We start from the raw sequence: 26,557 nt of genomic DNA, 5'->3' as shown, positions 1-26,557 counted from the left end.
TTAAAATAACTACAACTGTAGTTACTTTTCCCTGAAATATTGCTCCTGCTGTTGTTATTATACACACACCTAACCTTATGAATCATACTTGTTTTCCTTATGGTTCCATGCTTTGCGCTCCATTCTACTAATTTTTATATAGCATCAGAAAATATAAATTCACCCTGTCTGTCTAGTGGGTGGTCTAGATTTCTCCATGTGCCATTAATGTCATGTTTAATCTGTCATTTGCTATATATCTTATAGCTTTTATTTAAACAATGCTTTAATCATTTTTTTGTCTTCAGCAACCAACCATTTAGACTCCTAACCAACCCATTAACCTATAAATCATTCACTTCCCCATGGTCTCCTGTATGCCCTATCACCTTGTGCTGGATGATTTCATGCTATGTGACAAACTTCTTCTGATGTTCCTAGCCTTTCCCTATGTGTATTCTGGCAACCACTTCAATATGATGCGTGCGATGGGTGGGTGCACAGTCATGCAAGTGGTAATTCCTCTGCAAATACTACCCTTTTATGGAGATGACAATTCCATTAGGTATCTGATTTTTACTTTTGAATCATTAACAGGCCATGGAAGAAACCACATCTCCTCCCCCTTCCTTTGTGATGAGTGAGACAAGATTAGTCACTAATTTCTATCCATAACTGACTACAGCATTGTCTACAACACAAATCAAACCCAGATTAATATGGAGCCAACCTGGGAATATTTCTAAGTCTGTGAAATGTTAGCTATAAGTGTCACAAATCCAATATATATATATATATATATATATATATATATATATATATATATATATATATATATATATATATATATATATATATATTTGTGTGCATGTACACCTGATATTTAGTTGTTCTTTCTTCTCGACTTATTGCTGTTCACTTTACTTTAGTAGGTTTAGTGCTTTGCATTTACTAAAATCAATGTTTAGGTAAAATTGTCCTTTCATACAGTTACTTCTATTTCAAGTATAAATAATTAAAATTTTTTTTGATTGCAGTTAGACTACATCTGTAAAGGGACCTCAGTGGTCCAGTCTTCATACCTAATTGGAATAAAAGTTATTGCAGTTACCTACAGAGGGCTGCTGTCGCTATCTGCAGCTTGATCGCTATTGCAGGAACATAGAAACTGAAACGTGCCTCATTATGATTAGGAGAACAAGATACAGCTCATTTTCACAGCTAATAAAGCCACAAAACGTTCTTATTTCCATGTCTGTGGTCCTCTGTCCATGAGCCTGTATTGTAGTTCTCATTTCTGCTGTTTCTGCCATTCTCTCTAATTAAGGTGACTCTTACTTTAACGAACCAGTTCCCTAAATATAGTCTTTACCAGGGAAACCTTTTTCCCCTGCAGGGAACCACCACACTTTGTTTCACTTTATGCAGTCATCTCAAAGATCTCAACATATCATGAAAAGATATATTTTTTCATTGATTTGATTTGAAAATACAAATGCACTTTTTTCAGAAAATGGTAGCATCCCCATTTACAAGCAAGAGTTTCATCTCTGCTGAACTGACCTATTGTGCTGTTCTATGCATCCACCCATCATTTCATGAGGAAATGGTTCCTTATAGTGCAAAGTAACCTGCCTTTACATTAAAGACTCATAATATTATAGACAAGCATATGTGATGTGGATACTGATACCCTGTTGTTACCCATAAATAAGCATAGGTTTTGTTTAAATGTAAAATACAGTGATTGCTCTAAATGTATACTGAACATTAATTCTTTTAACCTGGGAAGTATTTGTGTGACATAATGATCCCTTTTTGATGAATTTTATCAAAACTCTGTGTTAAACAGAACACGGTGGCAAATTCATTGGCCTAGTTTCTTTAGAATAGCTCTGAGGCTTCTAATACTCTTTTAGTCCCTTTGAATATGCTTAGTGTCTCCCACTGTTCTGCAAGCTCAGTTTTATTGTACTTTAATTGGAGGTGTGAGTGTGTGTGTGTGTGTGTGTGTGTGTGTGTGTGTGTGTGTGTGTGTGTGTGTGTGTGTGTGTGTGTGTTAGAAAAATATATAATAGTAATATGCATGCTTAGTGCATTTGAGGTTTAAAAGGGTTAATACATTTATTCTGTTCACACTGCATGAATCTGCACAGCTATAAGAAACTTAACAATAACATTTAATTTCTACTAATGTCATGAAAATAACAAGAGACATTTAATTTCTGCTAATGTCATGAAACTTAACAAAGAGATATTTAATTTCTGCTTATACCATGAGAAAATATGCAGCTGCTAGAAGCTTTGATAAAGAAAACAATAGATGCTTGAAAGTATAAACCATAGTCAGCATTACTTGTACTAAAGCTAGAAATGTACCTTGAATCTAGACAGAATGTAACACATGTATTAGAACTGTACAACTGAAGAATTGAAAAGTTAAGGTGGGCTAAAATAAGCCCAAGGCCAGGTTGTTTTTCTCAAAATGTTTTTGCAAGACAGCAAATAAGCCAACCATGTCAGCAATAAGTTTGGTAACAATTTCTGTGAAACATACAGAAAGCTGTGTCCAACTACGTCAGCAATAGAATAGTAATATTTTCTGTGTGACATGAAGAGAACTGTATAAGAATAACATACTGATCATCGAAGAGCCAGACAAATCCTGTACCTACATGCTTTGTCTCCTTGCTGCAAGTAATAAAGGGTGCCTTGCTTGAACCTAATGTGCATTGGTCTTTGAAGTTTTTTCCTTTTACAGATTGGTCCTTCGGACCGGAACCCTCTCTTCACCTTGGATCAGATGGCCAGGTGGTTGAAACCGTACGCAGAAGAAACCAAATCGGTTCTTCTTATATGGAAAGTCCTCTGACTGAATTGTCGTTCAAAAGAGGCCAGCCACTTTCTGATCTGTGACTGAAGGATGGGTCTCCGCGAATCGGTGATCAATCACGTAGGCTCAGGTAAAGTGAATCTACTTTTTTCTGTTTTCTGTTTTAGATCAGGGACTAGATGTGTATTGTTTTTGTCAGATTGTAATTTTGCAAGTCAGGGACAAAAAAGATTACTGTCTTGTCATAGATCAGGAGAAACAGAATAAGTAGGCAGTCATTCTGAAGAGACTATAACAAAATCCGTGGTACCACGTTAAAAAATTAAGAGAAGTTACGTAATGATCAAAGGGTAAAACAAAATGGGTAATAATTGCACAAAAAGATCCCAAAACCTGCCGTTAACGGAAGACGCAAAATATATGCAGTCGCAGCGCGCCGACAATATTAGATATTATTCAAAATGGGTTAATAAATACGAATTTGACGGAAAATTAGAAAAATCCTTGCTTATCAAACTTATCAAACAGCTCAAAAACGATTCCAAGGGTCGGGTAAAAAAACAACGTCGATTAGAAATTCCTCAGGCACACAGGTGGCTGGAGGAAGTAAACCGTAGGGAACAAAAAAACAAAGATTCAAAAGCAATGCTTTTAGATAGGGAGGATAATAACTTAGTAATAGCATCATCACCTCCGCCTCCCTTACCAGAATATGAAGCAAGTGAACAGGTTAGTCCACCCCCACTATATCCTGTGGTCACAGAAGATAGAGATATTGTGAAATTAAAAATGACTAAAATTAGAGATCCCATCGGGACCAGGTCCCGAACAAGGGCAGGTAATTCAGAAGAAGGTATCGAGTTATGGCAAATAGTTAAGAATTCACAATCTATAGGTGAAGAAGAAGAAATATGCCTGCTTATAGAAGTACCCAATCCTCAGGCAGGTCAAGACAATCAGGACCCAACTATCTTAGTGTATAGACATTGGACTCTGGAAGATATCCGGAAAGCCACTGAGCGAATTCCCCATCCAAAGGTTAATTTCAGAAAATTCTCAGAAGATTTACAAGGAATGAGGTTGAGTTATAACCTAAATGGAGAAGAAATAGAAAAAGTAGTTAGACAAATTGTAGGGCCAGATTGGTACATGATTAGTGGGAACTGGAATCCCCGAGACGCTGCACAAAGACCCCTCCCACATAGCAGCGCAGAATTAGACACCATAGTAAAAGGTCTTACAGACCACATCTCTGAAAAATGGAAACCTAGGGCAGAAAGGACAAATGAGAATGTGATAGAGGGAGTAGAGGAAGTGCAGGAAGTTAGTGACAATGAAGAAAATGAAATATTAGACCTAGCTTTATTGAGCTTGGAGCTCTATTTAGCAGACACGAAACCAGAAGTTACACTCTTGGTAGAAAGGAGGGAGGTCAAATTTTTGTGTGACTCAGGGGCGTCACGAACCCTGATACACCCCTCCAAACTGCCAGAAAACACAGAATCACCTGATTACATACTGGTCAAAGCAGCTAATGGACAGCTGTATCGGGAGCCTCTCTCCCGTAACATTGCAATAATTGATCCAGTTTCAAGATTGGCACAAAGAAGCAAAATTGTAGTTTCTGCAAAATGCCCAGTAAACCTCTTGGGCAGAGACCTCATGCAGCTATTTGGTATAGCAGTAGTCACAACCATGCAGGGTATGGAAGCACAGCGACAAATTAACACCTTTGTAGTGCAATTGGAGGGTGAAATGTTTTATTGGTACAGCCAGGACTTGGTTACGACTGGTCCAGGGACTGTGACCAAAGGGTTAATGAACCTAGTCATCAGCAAGTTCCCCTCCCTTGACATTGATAAGCAACACCTGTTGCACTGTACCCTGTATTATTGCAACATACCAGGACCTGCTAAGGAATATGAGCAAGAGTTATTTAAGAATCATGCAAACAGATTGATATTGCGTAACCTGTACTGGGACACAGAAGGGAACAGTGTAGCCAGCTGTTCATTGCCCCAGGAGTTCTTTGCACTTTATAAATCTAATCGATTACCACATGTTAGCTTAGCCAAAAACAGAAATATAGAATGGGCAGACCTAGGAGAAAAAGTCACGAGATGGGAAAAACAGACAGAACTAGAACTGTCAGAACAAGGAATACAAGTACAAAAGTTGAATTGGATAACTCAGACCAACTCAGCTGTGCATTTGCAGTCTAGTGAGGACAGCTGATTGACACTCCTATTAAAGGAGGAAGAGAATGCCTTATGAGACGTACCAGAGACTCTCTGGTCAACAGGGAAATCAGATGTAGGACTCATTCGTACAGCGGGACCAGTTACTATCACACCAAAGTCAGCATTCAGACCACAAAAAAGTCAGTATCCCTTAAGAAAAGATGCAGAGGCAGGGATAAAACCTATTATAGCAGCCTTACTTAAAGGAGGGATACTAGTAGAATCTCCCAATTCACCATGTAACACACCCTTATTTCCAGTTAAAAAGGCCCATGGAGAATGGCATATGGTCCAGGATTTACAAGCCATAAATGATGCAGTAATACCAAGGGCACCCACGGTGCCAGACCCACACACCCTGTTGAATGATTTAAAACCTCAACAAAAATATTTTTCTGTGGTAGACATCAGCAACGTGTTCTTTTTGATACCGATAACCCTGACAGCCAGTATTGGTTTGCATTTACATTTCAGGGGAAAAGGTATACATATACGCGACTACCACAGGGATATTGTGAAAGTCCAACGATATTCTCACAGGAAATGGCAAGCAACTTGGCGGGATTCACCCCACCAAGAGGCAGTCAGATTTTACTTTATGTTGATGACATCTTGCTGGCGGCCCCCACCCAGCAGGATTATAGAGAAGATACCATAGCACTTCTATGATTTTTAGCCATTGAGGGACATAAGGTAAATAAAAATAAACTACAGCTTTGGAAAAAACAGGTCAAATACCTAGGATATGTAATATCCAAGGAAGGTAGAATGTTAGATGAGGACAGAAAAATAGCAATTTTTCAAGCACCAAAACCCACTACCAAGAAGGAAATGATGTCCTTCCTGGGTACAACTAATTTTTGCCGGAGTTGGATTCCAAACTATGCCTTGGAATCTGCACCTCTGACTGACCTTATATATAAGAAGCCTATGGCAGCACAGGATTTGTTACAGTGGACACCAGAGGCAGAATCTGCCTTCTGTAAACTAAAGCAGCTAATAGTGTCCTCATTAGTTCTGGGATTGCCAAACTACCATAAACGTTTTTTCCAAACTGTAGATTGCAAGCAGGGTTACATGACATCAGTGTTAACACAACAGCATGGGGATAAGCAATGCCCCATTGCTTACTACTCATCACAACTAGACCCAGTGGCACAGTCCTTACCCCACTGTGTACAAGCAGTAGTTGCAGCTGCAATGGCAGTACAGGCTTCAGCCTTAGTAGTCTCGTTCCACCCTCTCACTTTGAGAGTACCTCATGCAGTCGCGATTATTTTACTACAAGAAAACGTGGTATATCTTTCCCCTGCTAGGCATCTTTCCTGTAGGACTATATTATTGAGCCAACCTCATATGATGATTGAATGATGCATGACTTTAAATCCTTCTACTCTGCTCCCAACCCCTGCAGATGGCACACCGCACTGCTGCCTGCAGGTAATTGAGCAAAAGACACTACCTAGAAAAGATCTCACAGATGTCCCCTTGGATGATGCTGAGGTGACATACTATGTGGATGGCTCATGCAAAAAGGGTCCTGCAGGACAGAACCTAGTAGGATATGCAGTAGTCTCTGATACTGGGATTATAGAGGCAAAACCTTTACCACACAATTTATCTGCACAGGCAACAGAATTGATTGCCCTGACACGGGCATGTACCTTAGCAAAGGATAAATGTGTAAACATTTTTACTGATAGCCAGTACGCTTTTTCTACTGTACATGTTTTTGCGCAACAGTGGAAAAACCAGGGAATGATAACATCTACTAGCAATCCTATAAATCATGCGCAGTTTATTTTAGATATTTTAGAATCTATCCAGTTACCTCAGAAAATAGCCATTTGTAAATGCACAGCTCACACCAAGCAACAAGATAGAATTTCAAAAGGTAATGCGAGAGCTGATACAGCTGCAAAACAAGTAGCCACAGAAGTATTTCTTTTAAATGAGGAATTACAACCCTCTGAAACTTTAGATCTAGATATGTTAAAAACAATGCAGACACTCACTACACAAGCTGATGGATAAAACGAGGAGCAATCCTCGAAAAGGGGCTGTACATCTCTAGAGAGGGAAAACCGATACTACCCTCTAATTTGTTTCGCTATGCAGCAATGTTGAGCCATGGAGGGATGGTACAGCTGGTGAACCAGGTGTTCACAACGTATGGATTTACAAACTACTCTAAAAAATTTTGTTTGATGTGTCAGATTTGTAACAAACATCATGCACAGGGGGTGATAAAGCCTAAACAAGGGAGTTTCCCCACACCACCATATCCATTTCACACTATTTGTATGGATTTCATAGAATTGAACAAATGTGAAAATAAGAAGTATTGTCTTGTCATTGTAAATATGTTTTCCAGATGGGTGGAAGCCTTTCCAACCAAAAATCCAGATGCAGCTACGGTGGCAAAAGTACTTGTCAAGGAAATCATTCCTAGGTTTGGTATTCCGGAAAGAATTTACAGTGACAATGGTACACACTTTCTAAATCAAACCATACAGCAGTTGAGTAAGCATTTTGGTATTTCTTTAAAAAATCATTGTGCATACCATCCGCAGTCTGCAGGGCTAGTTGAAAGGCATAATGGTATACTAAAAAACAAATTGAGAAAATTAATAGCTGAGACAGGAAAAACTTGGTTGCACTGTTTACCCCTGGCACTGTTGAGCATGAGAACTGTCCCTACAGCAAAAGGATTGACTCCTTTTGAAAAACTATTTGGAAGGGCTTATTATACACCCAGTGGAAACTTCTCATGTCATCAGACCAGGAAGCTGATTTTACACTAGCTGAATATATGAAAAAGTTGTTGAGTTCTAAACATCTGTTGCAGTCAAATTCTGTTTCAGAGAGAAAACAAACCGAAACATCAGAAGTGGCAGTGACGCCAGGAGACTGGGTGTGGATCAAAATTATCAAGCGAAAAGGCTTCGCCAAGGTGGGAAGGTCCCTACCAGGTGCTTCTTTCGACACTCACTGCAGTCAAGATAGCAGAATGAGCTTTGTGGATATACCTGATGCAGTGCAAGCTGGTTAAGAACTTTGAGTTGGACAAAAATCTTACCTCTCCATCGGGGCCCTCAGCACAAAGTCTGGCTACAAAGTGGGGGTCAGATCAATAGGACTGATCTGTCTCAACCCAAGTGAAGAAACCATCAGTGCTGAAGGTCCTATTAGGGCAGAGAGTAAGAGCATGTGTCCAAAGTAAAAATAACGGAATCCAGTAAGATCCGAATACACCTACTTGGAAGAGCCGGAGAAAACAGAAAAGCAGAACAACCATTTCCACAAAAATATTGCATAACCATCCTGTTGACTGTACTAGTGACAATAATCTTTTTGTTGTGGCCATTCCTTTTCTCAGCCACACAAATTGGACTGAACAAGCGTACAGAGTGGCACCCAAACTTTAACACTTACCAGGCAATCAAATATGTGTATGCTGAAACCTTCAATGTTTCGAATTGCTGGATTTGCACAGCTTTACCAACAGCATATGGGGGGTTACTGTTAACTTCAGTTCCCCTAGGAGCCAATAAGACCTGGCAAAACCTAATTCATGATACATCAGATGTCACATCACAAGATAAATTAGCATTGCACTTCTCTGTTCAACAGAAGAGAACTGTGTGTTTTTATAAGAATGATACAGTCAAGGTGGGTTGGAGCAATTGCAATGTGACTGTTCCCTATAGATGATACACTAAACCTGATAGCATCGGATCCTATTGCAACACGACCTATGATTCATTTGTTGAACTGATGCATAGGACAATTGGTGAAGTAAAACATAATGCTGACCTCTATAAGCGACTGTCCATAATTGACAAAAAAAGTTTCGTGCAGAGTCAGGGTATAGTAAAGTTACTACTAAAGTAGAATATCGTTACTTAATATGTAGAAAAGCATATAAATGGCTACCTGAGAATTGGTCCGGCAGTTGTTTTTGGGGGTACCTGGTTCCGGCCATACGACACACAGCAGTTTTATCTCAAGGAAAAATTCAGAATGTTCGAGAAATCAAGAAGCCTGTCAATCCAGTGGGGCAAATCAATGCGCGCTGGAAAAACCATCATGCTGTGGGCAATGGACTGTCACATATGGACTTGAGTGATACTGTTATATCGTGGGCAGATGTACTGCCAGCATATGGAGCAACAAAATCAATATGGGAACTGACAAAATTGTCTAAGCTTCTCGAAATAATGAGCAATGCAACCTTTTCTGCCCTAGAATTTGTGACTGATGAATTGACTGCCATGAAAACAGTGGTGCTTCAAAATCGCATGGCTCTTGACTTCACCCTAGCGGCAAGAGGAGGTACATGCGCTTTAATCCAGGAAGAGTGCTGTTCGTATATTCCTCACCACAAACCCAAGACAGACAACCATCTTGAGGTGATTCAGCAGGTGTCAGCCATGACCAAACCAGGACCAAATCCATTGACGGACTTTTTCCAGAAATTGTTTGGGGGTTGGGGCAGCATCCTGATGAACATTCTGATTTCCATCTGCGTAGGAATAATCCTACTGGTGGTATGTGTGTGCTGCTGCATCTCCTGCATAAAAAGACTGATTAAAAATTTTATAGACATTTCAGTTTCAGAAACCTTATACCAAGATGCTGAACTTGAAGAATTGCTAAAAAACTGAAAATGCTTTCATGAGCTTAAACTAAATGACTCTCTTAACTGCAAATCCTGAGCAGGAATTGGTTAGGGGAAGAAAAAACTGTTTATGCTTATCTTGAAAGTAGAATAAAAGTATTAAAAGGGGGGAAATGTTAGAAAAATATATAATAGTAATATGCATGCTTAGTGCATTCGAGGTTTAAAAGGGTTAATACATTTATTCTGTTCACACTGCATGAATCTGCACAACTATTAGAAAATTAACAAGAGACATTTCATTTCTGCTAATGTCATGAAAATAACAAGAGACATTTCATTTCTGCTAATGTTATGAAACTTAACAAAGAGATATTTAATTTCTGCTTACACCTTGAGAAAATATGCAGCTGCTAGAAGCTTTGATAAAGAAAACAATAGATGCTTGAAAGTATAAACCATAGTCAGCATTACTTGTACTAAATCTAGAAATGTACCTTGAATCTAGACAAAATGTAACACATGTATTAGAACTGTACAATTGAAGAATTGAAAAGTTAAGGTGGGCTAAATTAAGCCCAAGGCCAGGTTGTTTTTCTCAAAATGTTTTTGCAAGACAACAAATAATCCAACCATGTCAGTAATAAGTTTGGTAACAATTTCTGTGATACATACAGAAAGCTGTGTCCAACTACATCAGCAATAGAATAGTAACATTTTCTGTGTGACATGAAGAGAACTGTATAAGAATAACATACTGATCATCGAAGAGCCAGACAAATCCTGTACCTAATAAAGGGTGCCTTGCTTGAACCTAACGTGCATTGGTCTTTGAAGTTTTTTCCTTTTACAGTGAGTGTGTGTGTGTGTGTGTGTGTGTGTGTGTGTGTGTGTGTGTGTGTGTGTGTGTGTGTGTGTGTGTGTGTGTGTTTGATGTGCATGCTGTTACAGTCAATATACTGGGGATTTGATGATTTGGGTTTCAATATATCAAGTATTGATGAAATGTAATAACATATACCTATTTAAAATCTCTATTGTCTTTGCTTTGTAGTTTCATGGCCTTTTTTATGGTTTTATGTGTTTGCCATTTCTACCATCAAAGACTGAGTATTCAGAAAATGCATGTTCAGGAATGACATCCATCTGTAGAACAAGCACAAAGAATGCTTATTTGTTCAGTTTAAGAAAATAACATGCATAAATTGTCAAATTTGTCAAGAATATATTCCTTATACCTTTTGTGACTGTACAGAGAAGTTGAAGCTTTCTATGCAGGTGAGAAGGCAGACCCCACTAGCTGTGGACATGCATGTTTCAGCCTTCTTATGATCGTGTTATCACAGCATAAGTGGACTGTTTGGCTATATTTTAGAAACACAGTCTCTTTTAACCCATCTTATGCCCATAACCATTGAGTTGTCTGCAAAATATCACAACTAACATCCAAATTAAAAAGTAAAATGTAAAAAGGTCACACAGACAAACCAATTAATAAAAACTACACGACAAACCTAGACATCTGCCAGTATTTTCCTATTACATTATTTTCTGCTGGCCATTTTCTTTCTCATTGTTTCGCTCTGAAATTGTTTTGTTTGCTAGACACATTTGTGGTGGTTTCTGACTTCTCATTGAATTTGAGGTTTTTGACTTGACTTGTTGTTTTAACCTAGTTGCTAACATAGATATCTTGGATTTTAGGAAAGAATACAAAATGAAATTATACCTCAAGACCGTCATATATTGTGTGTTTCTTGGGCGCTGAACATTTGAATGTAGAATGAGAGACTTATAAATTTGACAATAAGAAATTACTTATTCCATCCTCGTTTACTTTCAGGGTAAACAGGAATTCTCTTTTTCCCACTTTATTTTTAGCCATTCCTCACTAGACCTGATTCTTGTACTGAATACCTGGAATCTGATTACCTACAGTCTCCTTTGCTGCTAATCCAGATGCTCATAGATTGACCTCTGTCAGCATAGTCAGCCCTCAGCTTCTACATCCTTTGGTGCCAGCATTCTGGAACAGATACCCATGATGCCAATGGGTCGTTTGGCTGCAGAAGTCAGTGTCCTAAGGCTGCTGACAGTGCCAATCCCGATGGCACCACTGTAAACTTTGACATCATCAGCATTCTCAGCATTGGGACTGCAGTTAATTAGCCTCTTGACATCAGGACCAGTACCCCAATTGGTGATTTCACCATGCAGCACTGGACTTTTTGGGGTATTTGGAGTCAGTTTTGATACTGTGGTTACACTTCATGTCAGAAGATCATTCTCATATGATGGCTAGTGTCCCAGATTCTACCCAAGATCTGTGAAACTGTGAATCTGCAACCTGCCACTGCTCTAGGAAAAGAGAAGTAGAAGCAGAGGAACTCCGGGGCTCTAACATTCATATAGTCCAGGAATCTAACATTCATATAGTCCAGGGCTCTAACATTCATATAGTCCAGGACTCTAACATTCATATAGTCATTTCTCCTTTGTCTGCTTCACCAGTGGATGTGTCTCCTCTGAGGAGCCCGAGGAAGCCTCTTCACTCACCTTTAGAATCTTCCATTCTAATTGCTGAAGATGGGGATGAGGGAGACTTCCCACCCCCCCTTGCTGACCACAAAATTGGGGGATCCTACAATTAATCTAAAATAATGGAGGTTAGCATTCTCATGCCCCCTCAACTCTAGAGGGGGTTCATTAGGAGACCTTCAGCTCCTCCACTTTATGGATGGTATCTCCAGCAGACAAGGAGACATTCTTGGTTATCCAAAGGCTTATAAGACATGGTGGTTTCTATTCCATGAAGACCAGACCATATCGTCAGGCCACCTCCTGACTGGGACTCACTGTTAAAATATTTATTATAGATGTTATCATTAATGCACCAGTCCTTAAATGGGAACCAGCTCCCCCAAATTCCAGTGATTCAACCTCAGAATAAAGAATTGAGGGCTCTGGATCTTGACATAAGGTATGTTTGCATCCTCCATGTTTGAAATATGGCAGCTCAACTATGTATCAAATATGTTGAACATCAGATATAATGTTACAGATGAATTTCACAAGATGCTGAAACAGTTGCTTGAGTACCAAGCAAAACTCACAACACAGCTGACAACTTGGGTAAGAACAATGGTTTCATATTTCCAAACTTTCCATGTACCCAGAATGCAGTGCCATAAGAGGATTGGCTAAGGAAGCAGACACCAGTATTACAGTGTACCACCACCACTCCTAGCTGTGACTAATGGATTTCACTGAAAACTTCAAAGCACACTTCTTGAATGCTCCATTTAATATTTCTAATCTTTTTGGACCGCTAATCAGTCAAAAGCTCCAAGACAGTAAGAGGGACAGCAAGATCCTTACTGACATTTGTGAGGATGGTCTGCTTTCAGATACCACAGAGAACCTTTACTAGACACGAAAAGTCCAAAACAACTCTGGTTCAAATACAGCTCTTAGCAGCCGCAGCCATGGAATGAGAGGTTTGAGAGAGAGCAACATGGCAAATTGTCTTATCGTTACTTCCAGAGTGGATGGCTGCCCAGCGGCTGGAATACTAAGCAGAAGAGCAGTCCTCAAGATTTTTCATCTGCTCTGAAATCCCAGCAGAACCCAAGAAGACGTCCTACCTCTTCAGTTTGGAAGCAGTTGGAAGTCTTCTGTCCCTCTAGCTTCCTGTGTGAGTGGCCATCAAACAGATAAGGATGAGCATGTTTACAGACTATAAAAATTGCACTCTACACCACCAAAGCTGTACTCCCTTCTACTTCCTGATGTCCCAGTCCATTCAAAGAAGATCATCAGAAAGAGAGGTAAATATTCTCATTTAGAGGAGAGCCATTCTACAGGTCTAACAAATTCAGAGAGGGTCCAGATAGTATTTGAAATTATTTTTGGTTCTGAATAAAAACAAAATAGGTAAGGCCCATTTGAGATGTATGCATTCTTAATGAGTTTGCCCCAAAATGCATATTCTAGGGGTCTTGGTGCAAATGATTCTCCCTTGCCTAACCAAGGGAGACTGGGCACCCAGTATGTTTAATTGCACATCAAAATAGCTAAGGATTTAGGGAGGTTTTTATGTTTCTGGTTAGGAGCCAGACATTACTAGTTTTGGTTTCTTCCATTTAGTCTCAGCACACCTCCCAGTTTCTTCTCCAAGTGCATGATGACAGGGGATGGCAATCCACCAGAGGCTGTAAGGAGTGAAAGTCTTTCCTTAATTCATCTGGCACCTTGTGTTCCCAACAAAAGTCCAGTGAAAGCATGAAACTCTTAGCTTAATAATGATCCTTGCAAAGTTACAGTTGCAGTCTATACAGACTTGGGCGTTCATAAGATGTAACCTAGGTACACAGAACTGCAGACTCATTTTACCTCACAAGAGAATTACCCCTGTTCAAAAGACAGTCAACTGAATCCTTCTGCACTCTGTAGGACCTCCATTTCTGAGGGCAACAATGTGAAGGGCAAAACACAGAGCTCTGGACTGTAAAAAATCAAAAATAGTCTTATTGTTCTTAGGCTCCTAAATGTCTAAAAGCTGAGGTTGCATAAATATGCCACCTAAAAAGCCACTACCAAAAGCAAAAAAAGACAGCCTTGAAAAGCTGTGGTTGCTCAACAATGTGGAATCTGAATACCCCAGCATGTTTCATCAAATGACAACTCGGCCCCATCACCACAACAGAGCAATGAAACCTTGCACGTAGAACAATTAACTGATAATAACAATCAGCTAGCTATTTCTATGGAATCAGAACTGCACTACAAAATCAGGTGCAAGAAATTAAACAGTCTGTAGTACTAACTCAGTGATGTCGCAAAGCATTGACATAATGGTAGCCACCATTTGCCTAGTACCATGTGTAAAGTTCCATTTGATTGTTCTACAGTGGTCATTCACACCTCTGTGGTCCCAGATTTTGGATTCTCTCTCCTAGCAAATAAAAATGTGCAAAATTTACAATCTCATCTGTGCTGCTAGATGCACATACCCAACCTATTTCTTGGTAGTCCATTTTGTCTCTCCATTCCCACAGTAACTATCACCATGGGTGCCTTAGCTCTAGAGTGAGGAGGGATTGTCAGGGCAAGACACTTTTAGGAGCTGTTTGCAAGCAGTTGCCAAGATGCACAAATATGTGTTGAAGATGAAAGTGGTACTTCCTACCCTGAAAGTCCTAGAAGACTCCTTCTCTCTCTCTCTCTCTGTCTCTCCTTCTCTCCCACAGTGTGCCCTAGCCATTCATACAGAGTACATGACCATAGTCCAGCGCATTAAGAAGCAGGGAGGAACTCGGTGTTACCTCCTAACAAGCAGGGAGGAGCTTTATCCTATATCCTCTGCAGACAAGTACTGTGAATATGAAAATGGGCTATATTGTCAAACTCTTTATCGGCACAACCCCCATCCTAGCCAAAGCCAGTTCTTGAGTGGACAGACTCACCCACTATTATTTGTTGCTTCATAAGAGGTAGTCACTTGAGAGAGAATCCTTGTTGTGATCTCTTTGCAACTTGACCAACTTCAAGTGCATCTGCTTAATTTCCCTCATTTCCCCCTCTGAGATAACACAGATGCTCTAGTCCTGAATTCTCGCAAAGGATTTCTACATGCCTTTCCTACACTTCTGCATATTCTCAAGTTTATTCAGAAAGTGAAGGCCAACAAAGCCAAAGTCGTTCTCATAGCTCCTTTTTGCCCTCAGCAAATCTGACTTCCCCTCTTGTGGCCTCATCTTCTGGAGAAACCTGTATGTTTGAGACACTTCAGATGCTTTCTCAGTCAGTGGTCTGAGAAGCCTCACCCAGTCCTTCATTCTCTCAAACTGACTGCTTGTTTTTTGTACGTCCAGTAATGATTAGGGGCATTGCTTACTCACTCGGGTTCATAAAAATCCTTATCTCTGCGTAGAGACTCAGTGCAACGAAAACACATAAAGGGAAGTGGCATAGATCTGCTGCATGGGCTAATGTCTTTTTGGCTCCTGTTTCAGGTGCACTAGAGTATCTATCTTTAGGTTCCTATCTTCAGTCCAAGCTACTTCTCTATCAAAGCTTATCTTTTAGTCATATCTAGGCTCCACCAGGGTCTTCATTATAGTTCCTTGGCTTTGCTCAGTGAATGCAAAGCCTTTCTTAGAGCTGTCTTTTTTTATTAGACTTCCATTATTATCATGTAATTTGAATTTCATACAACAGAAACTTGTATTACCTGTTTTGGTCTAACCTCTTTTAGCAGTATTAAAATATTTATCTTGGAAATTTGTCTTTTTGGTGGCAGTTATATTGGCAAAATGAAAGTCTGAACATAAAGCTTTTTGTATCAGTTCTTCAAATGTGTTATTTTTTCATAAGGAATTTTTAACAAATCTCTTCAGAAAGGACAACTTTTTATATCTTTTTCACAAAACAATTTGGGATAGAGAATATGTACACTAGTGTTAGGTGGCTCCCTCAGTGCATTCAGTTTTAGTATGATGACTATTGTTGACAGCAGCAGCCCCAGCAAAAGCTAATTATATTAGGGCCTTAAGTACCTCCAAAGCTTGACTAGCAAATATTGTAAAATATGACATTTGTGCAACTGTGAATTTGGCTTTTCTGCATACCTTTGCAAGACATACAGATTACAGGTGGTGTCCTGAAAAATGTTTTCCATCCAGGCCAACATTTTTCATGGAATCCTATTCTAATCAACCAGGAAGTTAGGACTGGGACTCAGTTCTAGAGGTCGGCTAAGATGAACCAGTTTATCTTACATATGGAATCTATGTTCTTATTATAATGATAGCTCTAGATGATCCAAGTCCATCCTCTTTAACAACCCCACTCATCAACCCCCTTCCCTTGGGAAGAGATGAGTCCTGGAGGAGGGATTTTTATACAGGCATATATGTAGATCAGTTAGTGTCCTGGAAATTAAGGCAGTCCTTCTCACCTTTCAAACCTTTCAGGACTCCCTGCCTCAGGGAATAATCTGCACTCACTTGGACAATATGACAGTGGTATATCAGCAAGTGAGGAAGAACCCATGCCTATCCCTTCTCCCTTATAATTTCATAGATCTTGTTTTTCTAAATATTTTTATTAAGGATTCACATTTTAAGCAATTACATAGGTATATGGGTCTACTTCATTTGCCCTAACTTCCGATTGACTGACACCTATTTGCCCAACCCCATTTGACCAAAATTTCATTTGACCAACACTTCATTTGACCGACAGGTATTATTGGCAAGTAAATGGGATATGCCCCCTTCCCCACTGTAGTGTAACCCTGCCCCCCACACACCCCCAACTATATATTCTAACTCCAGGGTCGCACTACAGTGAGGAAGGGGGCATATCCCATTTTCTTGCCAATAATACTTGTCGGTCAAATGAAATTTCAGTCATTTGGTCTCGGGCAAATGGGTGTCGGTCAATCGGAAGTTAGGGCAAATGAAGTAGACCCAGGTATACATTCATCAATAAAAAGACTACAATTCATAGTAACATTCTGTATTATTTTCATACATTCTACACAAGCATTTTCATTCATTCCAACATTACATAAAATGCTCAGTTCCTGCCCTTGCTTAAACCTCAGCCCTCCTGAGCTTTATTCTACACGTAGTGTTCCTACAAATTCTATTCATTCATTGTAATTTGTCCTTTTCTAAATATCCCACCTCCAGTTTTCTTCTTCCCTTACAATATTCAGTACTGAGCCCTTCCACCTTAATTCTTGTCTCTGACTCTTTATACTGTCTCCTAATTAACCCTAATAGGAAACACAAATACTACCATTGCCCTACTTAAAAAATCCCATCTCACTCTATCAAATACCTTCTCTTCATCAAGATTCACCATCAATACCATTTATTTTCTTTCACTCTGCTTTCTTCTGGAACTTCCCTGCTCCATTAATGTTGTCAGATGTTTGCCTCCCATTTACAAAAGCACAGTGATACATATGTATTAATTGCGCAGCACAATGGACATTCTAGGTAGTACAGACAAAAACTTTTTCATGATTTAAAACTGAAATGGGTCTGTGTGACATTGAGTTTCAAGGGTCTTTACCCTATATGGGTAATATAGCCATCACAGCTTTCTTCCAAGATGCTGGTAACCCCCCCCCCTCCCACACACACACACACATTTTTAAAATATTGTTAAACAAAACCTTTCAGATCTTTATCATTTTCTTACCTCCTGACTTCCAGACTTCCACAGGAGTGCCTTTTTGTTCCTAGAGACTTCCCTGTTGACTGATTACACATCACAATTTTTACCTCATCTCTTTCTGTCTTTGCTATTAAGTCTTGGTCCTTATATTCCTTCAATCTTGCTGTAATTATGTCTTCCATAAATAGGTTTCTACATTACCCTACTTTATACAAATGTTCATAGAATGTCTTAAGTATCTATAAAACCTCTATAGGTCATATTCATCATTATAGGCTCCCTAAGTTTGGTGACAACCCTTTCTACTTTATTTTGCCTAAGTTGTTGTGCTAAAGATTTTTGTGCTTTTGAGCTGTTATCAAAAATAGTTGCTTAACAGCAATCTTTCTACACTCATGCATATTATACAAATCCTACGTGATTTTCTCTTTGGCACTCTGCAGTTGTGCCTCCTCTTGTTCTGTGAGATTTCCCTTATTCTGCAATACTTTAATCTTTGCCATCCCCTCAGAATAATTCATATTAATTTTTCCCTTTCTCTATTATTTCTACCATGTTTTTTAAAATAACATTTTAATTTTATTCAGAACATACTGTAAAGACTTTTCATGATAAATTGCTTGCACTTGTAGAATACGTCTCCCACTGAAAACCTTTGCTAATGGAAATAAATAGCAAATATCTTTGCAAATGCAAGAATGAACTAAAATTTTCCAGGCCTTTAATATAGCCATCCGCAACCCCTTTTTCCCATTTTTGCACATGGAGATGGGGTGTCACTTCAACAGTGACAATTATGTAGAACCAAGATTTACACTGCAAGGTGGCTACAGCTGCCATGGTTATTCTTCCACACCATACACTCACATGCACACTCACACCCTATGGCCAATTTAGAGTGTCCAATCCACCTAATCATTTTGCTTTATTTTTACATGCTTAGTCACTTAGAAAAACATGTCTGTATGCTAAATCAAGGATATTAGTCTAGACATTCACCTCTGTAAAAACAGGGGAAGTTATCATCTTTGTTCTACCTAATGCACTTTTAAATTCCAAACCCCAGCAGCCAGGATCTCAAAATTATATTAACTTTAACTTGCTTTTGTTCAACCTTTTTACTTTGTTACAGTGTAAAGCTTGGATACATTACAATTAAGAAAAACACAGTTTCTTAATTTAATAACTTTAACATACACAGCTGCCACTGATAAGACTCCCCATCTCACATTTTCAAACAACCATGAGTGCGCACAATACAAAACTGCTTTACAATATAACATGCAAGTTACATCATGGATTTTTTATATAAATATTAATAAGAACAACAACTGTTTTACAGATATATCTTCATTTCCTTCAGTGTTGCTCTAGACAATAATGACATATAGTGGGGTATATGTTTTACAGTTCATTCAACAATTTAACAGAGTCAGTAAAATGTCAGTGTTTCCCAGCTACCACATTTCAGATATCTGTTCCTATATTTAGTAGTATCAGTGCTTTTCATCTCCTATTTATTCAGTGACTTCATACTGTTGCTAGTCTTCTTCCTGATCATCTCCATTTCTCAACACTAATCTCTGGTTTAAATCCAAGGTACTCCTGATTCTTATAGTCAGCATCTGTGCTTTTCTCTGTCTCTCAAGCATTTTCATTTGGAACAATGGAAGAGGTTTTACTGGCAAAGTCTGTCCACTGGCTTTGTTATTCTCAGAAAAATGAGAAGCAGACTCCCCTTCTGTTTGCTGGCTCACTTTTTGTTGGATAACTATTTTCTTTTATTTCTTCCTTAGCCTGCTCTGCTTCAAAAAAATGTTTTGATCTTCCAGGAAAAATATTCTAAATACATCTATATACTGCAGCTTGAATCTCACACCCGTCTTTCAACATTCCCTGAATGATGTGATAAACATGCTTCTCTTCTGTGGTGTACAATGAGCAATAATTTTCGACAAAACACTCTGCTGTACCTACTTTTTAATGATTTTTTTCTTTATGCCACAATTGTGTCAGGAGCAAGTCTTTCGGTTGGTATGATTGCATCTGTACTAATATAGGTCATGACTCCTTTCTCACAGCTAGATTTAGAGGATATATACTGTGTTGCCCTTGCTCCAGGCCAGTAATCAAGAAGCCTTTATCCTCACCACTGACAATGAAGATGGACATTCACTTGGAACAAAAATAGATACAATAGACAGCAATTTCAAATCCAGCTCTCTGCACCAAGCACAATTTCCCCTAAGAGCACACAGAGAACACACTCAGTCTGAGTGCGCACAATACAAAACTGCTTTACAATATAACATGCAAGTTACATCATGGATTTTTTATATAAATATTAATAAGAACAACAACTGTTTTACAGATATATCTTCATTTCCTTCAGTGTTGCTCTAGACAATAATGACATATAGTGGGGTATATGTTTTACAGTTCATTCAACAATTTAACAGAGTCAGTAAAATGTCAGTGTTTCCCAGCTACCACATTTCAGATATCTGTTCCTATATTTAGTAGTATCAGTGCTTTTCATCTCCTATTTATTCAGTGACTTCATACTGTTGCTAGTCTTCTTCCTGATCATCTCCATTTCTCAACACTAATCTCTGGTTTAAATCCAAGGTACTCCTGATTCTTATAGTCAGCATCTGTGCTTTTCTCTGTCTCTCAAGCATTTTCATTTGGAACAATGGAAGAGGTTTTACTGGCAAAGTCTGTCCACTGGCTTTGTTATTCTCAGAAAAATGAGAAGCAGACTCCCCTTCTGTTTGCTGGCTCACTTTTTGTTGGATAACTATTTTCTTTTATTTCTTCCTTAGCCTGCTCTGCTTCAAAAAAATGTTTTGATCTTCCAGGAAAAATATTCTAAATACATCTATATACTGCAGCTTGAATCTCACACCCGTCTTTCAACATTCCCTGAATGATGTGATAAACATGCTTCTCTTCTGTGGTGTACAATGAGCAATAATTTTCGACAAAACACTCTGCTGTACATACTTTTTAATGATTTTTTTCTTTATGCCACAATTGTGTCAGGAGCAAGTCTTTCGGTTGGTATGATTGCATCTGTACTAATATAGGTCATGACTCCTTTCTCACAGCTAGATTTAGAGGATATATACTGTGGTGCCCTTGCTCCAGGCCAGTAATCAAGAAGCCTTTATCCTCACCACTGACAATGAAGATGGACATTCACTTGGAACAAAAATAGATACAATAGACAGCAATTTCAAATCCAGCTCTCTGCACCAAGCACAATTTCCCTAAGAGCACACAGAGAACACACTCAGTCTGAGTGCGCACAATACAAAACTGCTTTACAATATAACATGCAAGTTACATCATGGATTTTTTATATAAATATTAATAAGAACAACAACTGTTTTACAGATATATCTTCATTTCCTTCAGTGTTGCTCTAGACAATAATGACATATAGTGGGGTATATGTTTTACAGTTCATTCAACAATTTAACAGAGTCAGTAAAATGTCAGTGTTTCCCAGCTACCACATTTCAGATATCTGTTCCTATATTTAGTAGTATCAGTGCTTTTCATCTCCTATTTATTCAGTGACTTCATACTGTTGCTAGTCTTCTTCCTGATCATCTCCATTTCTCAACACTAATCTCTGGTTTAAATCCAAGGTACTCCTGATTCTTATAGTCAGCATCTGTGCTTTTCTCTGTCTCTCAAGCATTTTCATTTGGAACAATGGAAGAGGTTTTACTGGCAAAGTCTGTCCACTGGCTTTGTTATTCTCAGAAAATGAGAAGCAGACTCCTTCTGTTTGCTGGCTCACTTTTTGTTGGATAACTATTTTCTTTTATTTCTTCCTTAGCCTGCTCTGCTTCAAAAATGTTTTGATCTTCCAGGAAAAATATTCTAAATACATCTATATACTGCAGCTTGAATCTCACACCGTCTTTCAACATTCCCTGAATGATGTGATAAACATGCTTCTCTTCTGTGGTGTACAATGAGCAATAATTTTCGACAAAACACTCTGCTGTACCTACTTTTAATGATTTTTTCTTTATGCCACAATTGTGTCAGGAGCAAGTCTTTCGGTTGGTATGATTGCATCTGTACTAATATAGGTCATGACTCCTTTCTCACAGCTAGATTTAGAGGATATATACTGTGTTGCCCTTGCTCCAGGCCAGTAATCAAGAAGCCTTTATCCTCACCACTGACAATGAAGATGGACATTCACTTGGAACAAAAATAGATACAATAGACAGCAATTTCAAATCCAGCTCTCTGCACCAAGCACAATTTCCCCTAAGAGCACACAGAGAACACACTCAGTCTGGGGCTTGGTTTCTCTGTCTCTCTGTAGACTCCCAATAAGACTCCCCACTGACAGAGCTGTAGAGTTGAGTCTTCAGCCGAGTGTTCCAAGCCATGTCCTCCACCACCCTCTCTGTGAAATTAGTGCTCTGTGTCCCTGGTCCAAGTAACCGACACACACACTCTTTGAGATTTGATTTTCACACACACACACACACACATATATATATATATATATATATATATATATATATATATATATATATATATATATATATATATATATATATCTGAGGAAGGCTGGCACAGATTTACTAGCTCTGCCCCCTCGGCCAAGACTATAAGGTAGATTCTCTTCCACCAGCCAGCTACTTTAAGGCTCTTACAATGGTACCCAATTATACTGAGTAAAATTAATACTAATACCAATTGTAGTGTTTGACCAATGCAGCAAGGTTTTCAGGAGTGGCCACAGTGTCACCAAATAAATATAAGTATTCTCTAAAAAAAATTCTCTAAAAGACCAGCCACAATAAAAAGTTCAATTATATTTAATAATAAACAATAAAAGAACATGAAAATAATAAATGTCTATTTACAACAAACACCAGCATTTCAATTACAGGACATATTAAAAATAACAGAGATGGATAGATTCACACAGATACAGAAAAATAGTACTTAACTAATTTCACTATATTTTCCTGACTGATCTAAAGAATGACTATTCCCTGGTTACTTATTAAAGCAAGGCAAGATGAAGTGGGTGAGTGGTCATCCTTCTTTGTGAGATTTCAAAAACAGACCACCCTGAGACTTCTGTCTCATCTAGTATTAAAACATCATTTAGTGCTGGATTACAGAATGACATCACATACATCTGGTCATATGACTTCTGGTTCCAACTACCCCTTTACTAGAAACTGAACCAGAATGTTGCACATTTGTGTTACCATACACACAGACAGAGTTTTGCTAAGATGTGTTATAGCATCTGGCAGGTACAAAGCCATTTCAAAAGTTCCACCCTTCAAGGGTAACCATTACTTCACCCCTAAGGACAGTATAGTAGGATTCCTAGTTCTGGGTTTCACAGACATTTTGTCTCTGGCTGCAATCAGAACTGTAAAATACAAGCTGTATGGCCTAAACCAGGTAATTTAATTTCAGACTATTTTTCAAAGTTAGCTGGACTGAGATTAAACTCTTCTCTTCAGTATCCTCTGTTACATTCATTTCAACGGTTACAATACAGTCTGATATTCAGGTGCATTTCTTTTCTGTTTAGCAGGCCCACGGTTGGTACCACAAGCATCTTTAGAAATACATTTTTCAACACAAGCATCTGTACAAATCAGCTTGACATACAAATGACATATAATTCTTACAAAACTCCAGCTAGCTATGCTGGCATATGTTACACATTCACTGCCCTACTTCTCCTGGCATAGCTGGCAGTACCTCATATCATCACATATATAGTGCAACCTCTCAATTAATAAATCATGCTGCGGAGCAGTAGTCCAGTTCGTTATCTGTATTTTCATAAAATTAATGTAGTCTGTTCCTACCAATTTCTCTGGTACAGCAGAAAATTTCTGGTTTTCTTTGTGTGCTCTGTCCCTACTTTTTTAAAACGATTCCTTGAGAAGCATGATGTTCAGTCAGTCTTTTCTTCATTTCAGCCTCTGATTTTGCAGTTTTATCAGTTCATCTTAATAGCAAGTCAAAGTTTCTTCTGCTTTTTTCCCAGCCTTCTGTTATTTGACTTTATATAATCCTTCAGTGTTTCACTTATTTTAAACACCACTGATTGCATTTGATTTTCTAAATTACTGTAAGCCATCTTCTGCACCAAAGATGAAACCTGAACTGCTTTGGATGAAGATCTGCAAGACTCTTCCCAGGCAGAGTTTTTTCACCTTTTCTGGTTGATGTTCTCTTAATTTCTCCCACTTTCTTATCTGCTTGCATCCAGGCAGTGCAATTACTAACCAGTAGCTGAATTTCACCCAGATAGATAGCTTTTACTGGCTATTTGTCAAAGTTTTGGTTTTTACATTTTCAGAGTTCTAATCAAGTTGCTGATCAGTCTGCAGCCATAGTGGAACTCCATGCCTATCCCTTGTGTTCAGAAGCTCTGAGGGTTTGGGAATTGGTTTCATCATCCAGTTTCCTTCTGGAAGCAAGAAACATTCTAGGGAAAGCCACCTCAATAGCAGACAGGCTTAACTGTTTGATGATGCCACACAGGTGGTCCCTCAAGCCTGGGGAATGAAGAGACTCTTCAAACACTGCGGCAAACCTCACCACAATCTTTCTGTCTCACTAATCACCATAAGTGCAGCAGCTTCTGTGGTCTTATCCCTTCATCAGAGGAACTACCCCCCCCCCACCCCGCGAGACTTGAAATGAGAGTCTGAACTCTTATACGCTAGTCTCTTATTGGTCTGATAGTGAGCTCATTCAAAATTCAACAGCTCAAGCTCTGTTTTGGCCTTTCATTTGTGTTTTCCTTGTATATGCACAAAGAAGTTGGGTGCTGCACCAAAGTCCAGCTTACGATATAAAGCCAAAATGAAACAAAGAACGTCGCTGGACACTGCTGCTCCTTATTGAAACGTTTATTCAGTACAAACTGAATAACTCACCCAGTTGTTTTTAAATGGAGTATTGTTTGCTTGTGTAATTTTGTCTGAGGAAGGGAGTAGTCCCGAAAGCGCTTACCACTTTTATTGACTCTGTTTGTACTGAATAAACGTTTTAATAAGGAGCAGCAGTGTCCAGCGACGTTCTTTGTTTCATTTTGTTATCCTTGTATATGCCTCATATTTTAGAAAAGTTTCTCTACTGTTGTTCGTTCAAGACCCTACTATCCCATCCCTCTGGTAATGCCTGCATATCCTTACACCTAACTATACAGCTTCTGTACTTCCACTGATGGGCATTTATATTTATTTTCAGTAAGGGTAATGCAGATTATTGCATTTCCCCAGAAACACAATACTGGGAAGATATATGCTTATCAAATCACTGCTGTGCTTTCACAGCTCTGTATCTTTAGTTTTGGAATACATTTTGTAGATCTTTAGCTCTGAACTCATTTACTCAGCAGAATGCCGATTCTTTGTCCCTGACTTTCTTAAAGGTCTGCAAATCCTTTCTGAAGGGTTGCTTTCTTTTCAGACCACACGTTAAAAGATCCAATTTCTCTGAAGGATCACTACTGTGTAGCTTACTGTCTCTCCTTTTGAGCCAGAGCCATCTCTAGAAATAAAGTCGTTGTTAAAAAACACTTTCTTTTGGCCATCATGTTATCTAAGAGGGTTTCTGAGTTGCAGGCTTTATCAGTGGGTCCTCCCTACCAGATTTTCATAAGAATAACTATGTAAGCAAGTCCTTCCTTTATGCCTAACGTAGCTACTGGACTAATCTCAGCCAATCTATCCACTTATCCATTTTACTAAAGTAAAATACCTCTTATAGACTATCCAGAGTTTATATTAAAAAAACTAAGTTTATTAAAACAACAAATGTTCAGTCCTTCATTTATTTTTCTAATTAAATCTTGGAAGTAAAGTATCAGATGTGACCCTGACTAAATGGCTAATAGACTACATCAAAGTTTGTATGAAATCTCTATTCTCAGTTCCAAGGGCACATTCTACTAAAACAGTTGGTACCTGGCAATGTTTTTGTACTTCGATATTTTAAAGTACATAAATATGCATCTCTTTTTCTCTATGTCTCCCTCTCTCTCTCTCTGGATGTGTGTGTGTGTGTGTATGTGTGTGTGTGTGTGTGTGTGTGTGTATATATATATATATATATATATATATATATATATATATATATATATATATATATATATATATATATAGTGAGAGAGAGAGATATGACTATTATTTATTGACTATTGTCCCTTCTTATATATAATATATATATATATATATATATATATATATATATATATAGTGTATATTATATATGTGTGTGTGTGTGTGTGTGTGTGTGTGTGTGTGTGTGTGTGTGTGTGTGTGTGTATGTGTATGTGTGTGTATGTGTGTGTGTGTCTATAGTGCATATTTTATATATGTATGTATATTTATAGGTATAGGTATATAGATAAAAACATATATATATATATATATATATATATATATATATATATATATATATATATATATATATATATATATATATACACAGAAAGAGAGAGATGTATGTATCTTTATCATTTTACAGAGTACAAATTGAGTTTGACTAAACTGCTGCTGTCCACTCTAGTGGAGACACACAAAAGGGTGTTTTACTGACCAGCAGCTTCCCCAGCACTTCTGACATGGGGGATCTCATCCCACACAGGCAGAGTATAAATGTTTAATTTCCAAA

At 38.4% G+C, this 26,557-nt stretch overlaps 1 protein-coding gene across 2 annotated transcripts in view; it reads left to right on the top strand.

Annotated features, from left to right (window-relative positions):
- INPP5D (inositol polyphosphate-5-phosphatase D) overlaps positions 1 to 26,557 on the top strand; it is a 1,064,128-nt gene that overhangs the window by 404,644 nt on the left and 632,927 nt on the right. The gene's annotated exons all lie outside the window — the stretch shown is intronic.

This window comes from Protopterus annectens, chromosome 4.part1 (assembly GCF_019279795.1).
Source record: "Protopterus annectens isolate FY-2018-M chromosome 4.part1, PAN1.0, whole genome shotgun sequence".
NCBI classification, from domain to species: domain Eukaryota; kingdom Metazoa; phylum Chordata; order Ceratodontiformes; family Protopteridae; genus Protopterus; species Protopterus annectens.
The sequence above is the reverse complement of the archived record's forward strand: the minus strand, read 5'-3'. Positions and strand labels throughout refer to the sequence as shown.